The sequence below is a fragment of the Panthera uncia genome, chromosome E1 (assembly GCF_023721935.1).
Source record: "Panthera uncia isolate 11264 chromosome E1, Puncia_PCG_1.0, whole genome shotgun sequence".
NCBI lineage: Eukaryota > Metazoa > Chordata > Mammalia > Carnivora > Felidae > Panthera > Panthera uncia.
Genome location: NC_064814.1, coordinates 34,362,322 through 34,373,093, shown reverse-complemented (window position 1 = coordinate 34,373,093; position 10,772 = coordinate 34,362,322).

Below are 10,772 nucleotides of genomic sequence, written 5' to 3'. Positions count from 1 at the left end.
TTTAAAGTGTATTTATTTTTGAGAGAGAGAGGGGGAGAGAGATAGCGCAGGAGGAGCAGAGAGAGAAGAATACAGAGAATCCTAAGCAGGCTCTATGCCATCAGTGTTATCTCTCTCTCTCTCCCAAAATAAATAAATAACAACTTTTTTTTGCTCATTTATTTTGGGAGAGAGAGAGAGAGAGAGAGCGGGGGAAGGGCAGAGAGAGAGGGGACAGAGGGTCTGAAGTGGGCTCTGTGCTGACAGCAGAGAGCCTGATGTGGGGCTTGAACTCATGAACCATGAGATCATGATCTGAGCCAAAGTTAGACACTTAACCAGCTGAACCACCCAAGTGCCCCAATAAATAAAAACTTTTTAAAAATGATCCTGTCTCTTCATAATTTAAAAACAAATGATTTCCTGACCCCTTCATCTACTTCTCTCTTTCCTTTCATTCACATGCAAGCTTTTTGAATGATTTGCCTATACCATAATTAAAGTCTCTTGATTACCATCTCTCACTCATTCCATATCAGCCTAACTTTGGCTCCTACCACCCTCCTGGAACTTCTTGGGCAAAGGTAACAAGTAACACCTTTATGGATGAATCCAATGGATGATTTTTAGTCATAAACATACTTGACCTCTCTACAGTCTTTGATAATACTGGCCATATCTTCCTTAAATTTTTCCTTTGGCTTTTGAACAGGCCATTTTTTCCATCTTCTACCTCTCTGACCACTCGTTATCAGACTTTCTCTGGTATGTACCCCTCCCTCACCTAGTCTTGGTGCTTCAGAGGAGTGGGTCTACTTGGTCTAAAACAGGATTTCCCAGTCTCAATATTCTTTTTTTTTAATGTTTATTTTTTTATTTTTGAGAGAGAGAGAGCAGGGGGAGGGGCAGAGAGAGAGAGAGGAGAGAAAGAGAGAATCCCAAGCAGGCTCCAAGCTGTCAGTGTAGAGTCTGAAACGGGGCTCAAACTAACGAACTGTGAGATCATGGTCTGAGCTGAAATCAAGAGTCAGACGCTTGTGGGAGCTGTCCTGTGCATTGGAGAATGTTTAGTTGTATCCCTGACACTAGATGCCAGTAGTGGCCCCTTCTTCCAGTTGTGACAATCAAAAATGTCTCCAGATATTGCTAAATGTCTTCTCAGGAGAAAAAGTGCCTATGGTAAAAGTGCCTACGGTAAAAGTGGCTAAAAGCAATCTAATGTGACCTAGTTCTAATAAGCACTAAGAGAGGTTTCCGGAAGATTTCTAGGAAAGTTCTGTACTTGAGAAAGAGCTATGGAAAGCCATTCTTTTTCTCCCACTACATGTGGGAAGCATGTAATGTTGATTGCTACAGGCAGCCATCCTATAACTCTGAGTGAAGAATGAGATGCATCTCATGACATCACTGGATCGCTGGATCAACCAGTTCTAATGTCTGTTCTTCCTCTGTATTTAATCATGAATAATATACCTTCCAAACTTACTCATCTTGTTGCTTCCTGTTGTCTCATTTCCTTATACTTGTTTTTTGTCTCAGCTTGTTCCCTTTAGACTGACGTTTTATTTGCAATTTATGTTTGGTTTTCTACTTTAGTTTCCCAGCGGATACTAATTTTTCTTTCTTTCTCCATGTTTTGCATGGAGGCCAGCCATCTCACCACTGGCCTGATGACTCCCAGCTCCCAGGGCTCAACTGAAACCTCAGAAATAACTCTCTCTGCACAGCTGAAGGGACACCTGGAACACGTAAGTCAGAAAAGAGGTCTGGCTGGGCTCCAGAACCCTCTTTCGATGTACTTGAGGCTCAGTGGTTCCCTCTGCTGATATTATTTCAGGAGACTGAACTATTCTAACTTGAAACCAATTTTCTTTGGAGTTTTAAGAACTCCACTTAATCCTACGGAAGAATTGGAATTGAGAAATAGAAACAGGAAGTCCAAAAATTAGATTCTTGCAGTTACAAGGACACATAGACTGGAGGGGCATGGATGACATTTTGGGAATACATATTTCTGTCTGTTTTATTTCTTTCTCTGTCCCCAGTGCATGGAACAGTCCTGGTCCATGGTAAGTGCTCAGTCAATATTTGATGAGTGTAAGTGTGCTGATGAGCAATTAAAGGGGTGGTCTGCTGAGAAAGGCATAGTTGAGGCCCTTTATGCCCCTAGAAAGATAAAGAGAACAATTGCCTTGGTTTGGTTTCTGACAAGTCCCTATTCAAGGTCCTTATTCGTCCTGGTAGGCTTCCTGAATTTTGGTTCCATGAGAGACCCCTACATTTGTATAACAAATTCTTTTTTTTAAACAAAAAAAATTTTTTGAGAGAGAGAGAGAATCTTTTTTTTTTTTTTTAATTTTTTTTTTTCAACGTTTTTTATTTATTTTTGGGACAGAGAGAGACAGAGCATGAACGGGGGAGGGGCAGAGAGAGAGGGAGACACAGAATCGGAAACAGGCTCCAGGCTCCGAGCCATCAGTCCAGAGCCTGACGCGGGGCTCGAACTCACGGACCGCGAGATCGTGACCTGGCTGAAGTCGGACGCTCAACCGACTGCGCCACCCAGGCGCCCCTAGAGAGAGAGAGAATCTTAAGCGAGCTCCACACTCAGCATTTATATTAGAGAGAGAGAGAATGCATATGCGAGCTGGAGAGGGGCAGAGAGAGAGGGAGAGAGAGAGGGACAGAAAGAATGCTAAACAGGCTCCTCAATGTCAACACAGAGCCCAGTGTGGGGCTGGAGCCTGATGTGGGGTTGGAGGCCAACATGGGGTTCAATCTTATGACCAGGAGATCATGATGTGAGCCGAAATCAAGAATCGACACTTAACCAACTGAGCCACTCACAACAAATTCTTTTTTAAGAAAAAGAATTGGGGTTTGGCCTAGACTGCCATAGAATTTTTAATCTGGGCACATGGTCCATTTAGAAAGAGGAATTCATTTCCCAGCCTTCTATAAGTTAGTGTGGTCAGGTGAGTAAAATCTGGCCAATAGGATATAAGTAGAAGTGTTCTGAGCCAGTTCCACATGACACACATGCCTCGGACCATACTTAGAATATCTGTGCTTCGCTCAAGGACTGACCTGGGAAACCCTACTTCCCAAAGAATGAAGATAATGGCAACCAAAAATTTCTAGAATACTCTGGATTTTATCTCAGAGATTATACTTTTTATAGATCTAATTCTCATAATGGCACATTTTATTTCCTGACCCAGTCCCCACTATACTATTCATTCAATTTTCAGTGGTATCTGCCTGCATGAATGGCTCATTCCCTTCTAAGCATTGCCTTTACTTTAAATCCCAGATTTTTTTTCAATATATGAAATTTATTGTCAAATTGGTTTCCATACAACACCCAGTGCTCATCCCAAAAGGTGCCCTCCTCAGTATAAATCCCAGATTTTGAAGTGAGGGGAGACAAACCCTTTACGTGCTGGATTGCAAAGGCAATCGCCTCTACCCTTGAGTAGCCTGACAAAGAGCTGGGTCAGCTGAAATGATCTGGCTCAGCACAAAGGGCTATAATACTACTAGTAGATACCAGCACTAGTGTTTGAACTCCTTTAGACAATTGTCCCACAGAATATCCCTTTTGTATTCATGGCCATTCCTCCAAATAAAAAACTCTGGTTGATTAGTGTTCTCTACTCCCTCCCATTTCCCTGTAAATACAAAGAGCGGCTTGGGGCAGGGTGTGTGTGTGTGTGTGTGTGTGTGTGTGTGTGTTTGTGTGTTTTCCTGGAGCACTATTTGTAGAATGTCCTACCAAGCTTGACCCAAGCTTACCTCTCTATGGGATAATGAGACCCTAGGGGACTGTGTGCACTCTGCTGACTCTGCTATAAACTTCTTCCACAATAGGCTTTGTGTTGTACCTGTATCATGTATCTCTAGTATGTTTCCCACAATCCTATGCCTGACAGAATCTTAGAGATTCTTAAAGAATCTCTAAGTTCACTGCTTACCAGTCACACAGATGGATGACTGTGTCTATAATTTCAAATGGATTCTTAGGGAATGCCCATGTCTCTATATATCTTACTGATAGTATGACAGATCCACCAGTATTCCCACTACAGAATTTATGTCTAGCAAATCACTACACTCCTCTAGGCAGAACACCTTGTTTCATCGTAATTATGGTTTTCGGTCCTGTTACTTCTCTATACCCTCAGGATCACTTAAATCTTCTTTAGAATCCCTACTTAGAACCTGGGCAAAGTATAGACCACCCAGGACAACTACCTTCAAGACTCCCCAGCAAGACAAGGTACAAGGAAAGGATATCTGAGTAAGAGATGGTGCCTAACTGGTGCCTCTCTCCCTCTCCCTTTCTCTCTGTATGAGTGTACTATCCCCTCAAAGCAAAACCACTATAATGAATTTATGAAAGTGTTAGTTTGCTGGCTTTCTGTTTTCAGGTGGTGATTCCCAAAAAGTGTTTTAAAAACTCCTCTCCAATTGCATCAGAAGATACTTATCTATTAAAGGAAATGCAAAAATCAAGCAGAGGATGCTTAAGATGGCAAGAAAAAAAAGGAAAGAAAGAAAGAAAGAAAGAAAGAAAGAAAGAAAAGGAAATAAGAATCTATAGAGTACCATCACACAACCTTACCTAATATTTTGCAAAATGTCTTGGAGAAAATCAGAGACATCCAGATGTAGTGAGTACACAAACTCAGGTCTGTGAGGAATGTAAACTTATTTTCTATAATTATGTTCATATTTAATATCCCTACTTTCCCAAGTTAATGAAAAATTAATCTTTTAAAAACTGTTTATTTATTTATTTATTTTGAGAGAGAGAGAGAGCATGTGCAAGTTGGGGAGGGGTAGAGAGAGAGGGAGAGAGAGAATCCCATGAAGGCTCCATGCTGTCAGCACAGTCTAATGTGGGGCTTGATCTAATGAACCATAAGATCATGACGTGAGCTGAAATTGAATTGTACGCTCAATCGACAGAGCTAGCCAGGCACCCTGAAAAATTAATCTTAATTATTTGAATGTTCTTTTTTTAAGTTTTTTTTTTCTTTTTTTCAACGTTTTTTTTAAATTTATTTTTGGGACAGAGAGAGACAGAGCATGAACGGGGGAGGGGCAGAGAGAGAGGGAGACACAGAATCGGAAACAGGCTCCAGGCTCCGAGCCATCAGCCCAGAGCCTGATGCGGGGCTTGAACTCACGGACCACGAGATCGTGACCTGGCTGAAGTCAGACGCTTAACCGACTGCGCCACCCAGGCGCCCCATGTTTTAACTTAAATTCTAGTTAGTAAACATACAGTGTAATATTAGTTTCAGGTGTACAATATAGTGATTCAACACTTCTACAACACCCAGTGGTCATCACAACAAGTGCACCCCTTAATCCCCATCACCTATTTAACTCATCCTTCCACCCACCCCCCTCTGGTAACCACCAGTTTGTTTTCTATAGTTAAGAGTCTGTTTCTTGGTTTGCCTCTCTCTCTCTCTTTTTCCCCTTTGCTCGTTTGTTTTGTTTCTTATATTCCACATATGAGTGAAGTCATATAGTATCTGTCTTTCTCTGATTTCATTTAGCATAATACTCTCTAGCTCCATCCGTGTGGTTGCAAATGGCAAGATTTCATTCTTTTTATGGCTGAGTAATATTCCATCGCATATATACATACCACATCTTCCTTATCCATTCATCAGCTGATGGACGCTTGGGCTGTTTTCATAATTTGGTTGTTGTAGATAATGCTGTAAACATCAGGTTGCATGTATCACTTTGAATTAGTATTTTTGTATTTTTGAGTAAATACCTAGTAGTGCAACTGCTAGATTGTGGGGTAGTTCTGTTTGTAACTTTTTGAAGAACCTCCATACTGTTGGCTATACCAGTTTGTGTTTCTAACAAGAGTGCAAGAGGGTTCTCCTTTCTCCATATCCTTGCCAACATTTGTTGTTTCCTGTGTTTTTTATGCAAATTGAATATTATTTTAAATATATCAGATGAGCTGATTCCATTCAGAGTCTCACATATGTGAGGCTTTACTTAACTTGAGTGGTGAAAGGGGCCTTGGATATATCTTCCCAAATCCCAAAGGTAGTCATTTCTACTTTCCTGATGCCTTACCATGGTGGACAGAGCAGAGAGGTAAGGCTTAGAGGTTGCTGCCTTCCCAAGAAAATGAGGCAAAACACTGGAGAATCAAACTATGTGGAAGACTTTGATGGACTTCCCCCAAGCTTAGCTCGCAGAGAAGACTAGGCACAGGATAACATTCTCTTGAACACACCAGTATCTAAGATCTTTAGTTCTCTTCTTCATACAGGCTATGGAATCATTTGCTTTTTCTCTTTGAGAACTTTTTTTTTTTTTGCAGAAAATGTAGAGAACACTAAAATGAACACCTGTGTCCTCACTACCAAGGAGTGAAGATTGTTAATATTTTCATAACATCTTTTTTGCCTATTTAAGTAAAATAAATGAAATATCACAGATACTTTGATGTCTCTTTGGGGCTAGATTTCAATTCCCTATTACATTCAAGTGTGGGGAGATGTGTTCAGGAATTCCTTATAGTTACATAAATGGGTTAAAGAAACTTAGGGCAGGGGCGCCTGGGTGGCTCAGTCGGTTGAGTGTCCGACTTCAACTCAGGTCACGATCTCACACTCTGTGAGTTCGAGCCCCGCGTCAGCCTCTGTGCTGACAGCTCAGAGCCTGGAGCCCGCTTCAGATTGTGTCCCCCCTCTCTCTGCCCCTCACCTGCTCATGCTCCGTCTTTCTCTGTCTCAAAAAATAAATAAAAACATTAAAAAATTTTTTTAAAAAAGCTTAGGGCAGAAAGCCACCACCACAGGGTGAAAGCACCCAAGGTTAGTTAGCAAGATATTATAATGGGATAATGAGTAACTTGTTATATTACCTGCAGGAAACTACTTTCCGTCTGGCACCAATATACTTTGATCACAACTTCAAACTCCACTTGCCCCCCCCCCACCCCAGACCCTTTGCTTCTTACACACACAAGTTAATGATACTATCTGTTTTCTTCATGTTCACTATGTGTGTAAGATCTTGAGAGCTCAATAAATTTGGACACAAGGGGCACCTGGGTGGTTCAGTCGGTTGAGTGTCTGACTTTGGCTCAGGTCATGATCTCACGGTTCGTGGGTTCAAGCCCCGCATCAGGCTCTGTGCTGACAGCTCAGAGCCTGGAGTCTGCTTTGGATTCTGTGTCTCCCCTCTCTCTGCCTCTCCCCCACTCACGCTCGGACTCTCAAAAATAAATAAATGTTAAAAAAATTAAAATAAATAAATACAGACACGAAATCCCTGTTCAGGGCTCTTGTCTTCTCCCAGACATCAGCCTCTCTCATATTCAATTCTGCGTCCACTCTCTTGATGGACAAGAGAGAACTCCAGACTCATAGTCTGCAATATCCATGCACTACTGCTCCCACATGGTGAGCCAATGTTGGTTCACAAACTTGTTTATTCCAGTTGTTCTTGTTTAATTATATATTTAATTAAATGTTGTGCAACATGATGAAATATGAATGGAGGAAAAACAATTTCTCTCCGTGAAAATTAAATTCAATGCTTTAAGAAGATTTAATAAAGGCAAATCAATAACAACAACAACAACAACAAAACCCTGCTGTCAATTAGGTATACATGTGACAACTATAAAAGATTGATGGTGTTTTGGGTAAATTATGAAACCCAGAAGGATTCTGCCTTGAGAGCACTTTGCATATGTTTTTAAGTTCTTGTTCCACTTTATAGTAAGTAGGAAAGCTGAAAGGCTTAGGTGATACACTATTGATGTGGTTTATGAAAAAAGAAAGGATGCTGAACTCCAAACAGTGGACTCATATACAGAGTAAAGGTCTTGGCTGTACATCTAAAGATTGGCAAATTAATATATGTTCATGCAAATTAAAATAAATGTGTAAGATATGCTTGTATATGTGTGTTGAAAGCTATAAATTAAGCAGAGAGCTCTGTAAACAAGAGAACTGGAATTGAAGTTGGTAATTAGGAGGTAAGAAGTGGTTCAGGAAGGTAAAGAAGATGGAGGCCAGATTACAGGAGAGTAAGGTGAAAAATAAAACCACTGTACTGAGAAAAATTAATCAAGATGGTTAATAACAATAAATCATTAATAACAAATGACAAGAGGTAACATTTACTGAGTGCTTATTGTATGCAGGCACCATCCTAGACATTTTCCATGCCCTATCTTCCTACAAACAACTAAGGAGGTAGATACAACATAACTCGTGCCAAGTTAAATAGCAAGAAAGTGAAATGGATTTTTCTGTTAAAGCACATGCTGGGTGGGGGGGAGGATGGGGAATCTGGATTTTTCTGATGAGAGAATATCCTAGGGAAAAAAATAATAAAAGGTTTAAATCAAAAGCCAACTGTAAGTTATTAAGTGTTCTTGCTACTTGGCCAATATTCACTTAAATGTACAAACTTCCTCTCTTTAAATAGGTGATCTAAAAGTTCACCTTTAACAGTTACTTCTGAAGTCCCTACTAAGTTCACTCAAGTCCCACAGACTGGACGGAGGAAGAAAATGGGGTGGGGGGAGTAATATTATGCCTTACAGCTCAGCACAGGGGATGCAGTGAGTATTCTAAGTAATCTGTTCCTACCCTACCTCAGAAACCAAATGTAATGCTTAAATTTTATTGGTTTCTCTCTTAAAGGTGGTCTCTGATTTTGTCTCTAATTCTGGAGGACACATTCTTTGGGGCTTAAAATTTTCTCCAACATAAATATAGTAAATAGTACTACTGAGTAAAAATAAAGCACACAGTAGTTACTTCAAGGAAAAAAAAAGATTTTTCCAAATTATTTAAATAACTTTTGTGTAACTTATCAGAAAATGAGAAGAATGGAACTTACATCAAGGAAAAGCAATAAATTCAAGAGTAGGTCTCTTTAGAAGAAAAGGCTAAGTGTATAAGTAGAGGTATCTAAAAAGAAATAGTATGAGCATTCTTTCCACATTAATGACTCTGAAAATAGTTATCTGCAGAAAACATGACAGATTGAATTTCCATGGCTAATTAAGAACAGATACAGGTTTGACACCTTTGGGACTCTGGCAGCAGTGATTCTAATTTTGTGTCTCCTACCAGTTTACATTTGCACACAATGAGTGTGACAGCAGTAGCCAGATTAGACTGATTATTTTGTCAAATATTGAGTTACAAAAACAACAGGGGCAGAGTAAAGGTAGAGTCATAGAATTTAACCTCTTGAGGCACATTACCTCACAGTTCTAAACACACAAGGTGGCTCTGATAGATGAACAATAGACTAATACTTAGGAGTAGATATTACTGATTTTTTTCTAGCTATGAGAAGAAACAATAGGAAATTAATTAGATTCTTATTTTGGTTCTAAGATTAATTCTCATAGTCTACATTTGAAGACTTTGAACTCAATACAAGCAAGACAGGACTCCCAAATCAATAAATCAGTGTATAGGAATAGTTAACCCTGAAATAGATCCCAGGGTGTGTAAAAACCTACTATCTAATAATGGGAGTATCACTAACCAATAGATAAAAAAAATGGATCATTTCACAAAAAGCATTGGGGAACAGTTATTTGAAAGAAGTTCAAACTCACTTCATGCCAAAATAATTCCAGAGAAATTTTAATGTCAAGACCCATTTTAACCATTAAATATTCTAGAAGAAAAAAAATGCTAGAAGAAAATATGAAACTTTAGGGGCACCTGGCTGTCTCAGTCTGTTGAGCGCATGACTCTTGATCTTGGGGTTGTGAATTTGAGCCCTGCGTTGAGTGTAGAGATTACTTAAAAATAACAAATCTTTTCTTTAAAAAAGTTCTATAAGTTCTATTGAACTGATCTCAAAAGATAAAAGGACATTTTAAGCATAACATCACTGGAAATATAAGAAAGGAAATATCAAGAGTTTTTTTCGTGTATTCTATCCCATATTTTCTTCTAGTACTTAAAAAAAAAAAAATCCCTTACTATTATAAGCAATGCTGTGAAAGTCCTTACATAGGTACCTTTTGCAAAGATGCCCGTATGGTAAATTCCTAGCAATGGAACTTCCAGGCCAAAAGATATGTGTAGTTTAAATTTCGTTTGATATGAACTGATATTAAATTACATTCCCACTAATAGTTAATGAGAGTGCTTGTCTCCACACCTTTCCCAGCCTTACATATTACTAAATTTAAAAGGTTTTTGCCAATCCAACAGGTAAAAAAATATCTCATTGTTACTTCTTGCACTCTTACACTTTTTTCTTAATGTAGTTCTTTAATCCACTTGCCATTTTACTTTCAGGGTGGTCCAAGTTGAGGACTTCATCATTTTCACCCCTCAAGAGAGTGAGTTATCCTACCAAAGGGATAGCCAGATGTCCTCACATCAGTGAATAATCAGTCTTTCCCCCAATTGTTTGAAATGTCACATCCATCATATACTCCTTTGCATTGTATATTGATTCCTTTCTGGACTCCTGGTTCCAAATGACCAAATGGACATTTATCTGCCACTGTCGATTTTATAAAATATTTGATATCTGCAGGGCACCTAATTGTCTTAATATTCTTCTTTTTCAATAACATCCCTTTTCTCTTCTGGATAAATTTGAGAATCAACTTGTCAAATTAAAAAAAAAAACCCAGTTGGGGAGGTACTTGGTTGGCCCAGTTGATAGAGCATGTGTGACTCTTGACCTGAGTTCCAAGTCCCACATTGAGTGTAGAGCTTACTTAAAAAAAAAAAAAAAAAAAAAAAAAAAAAAAA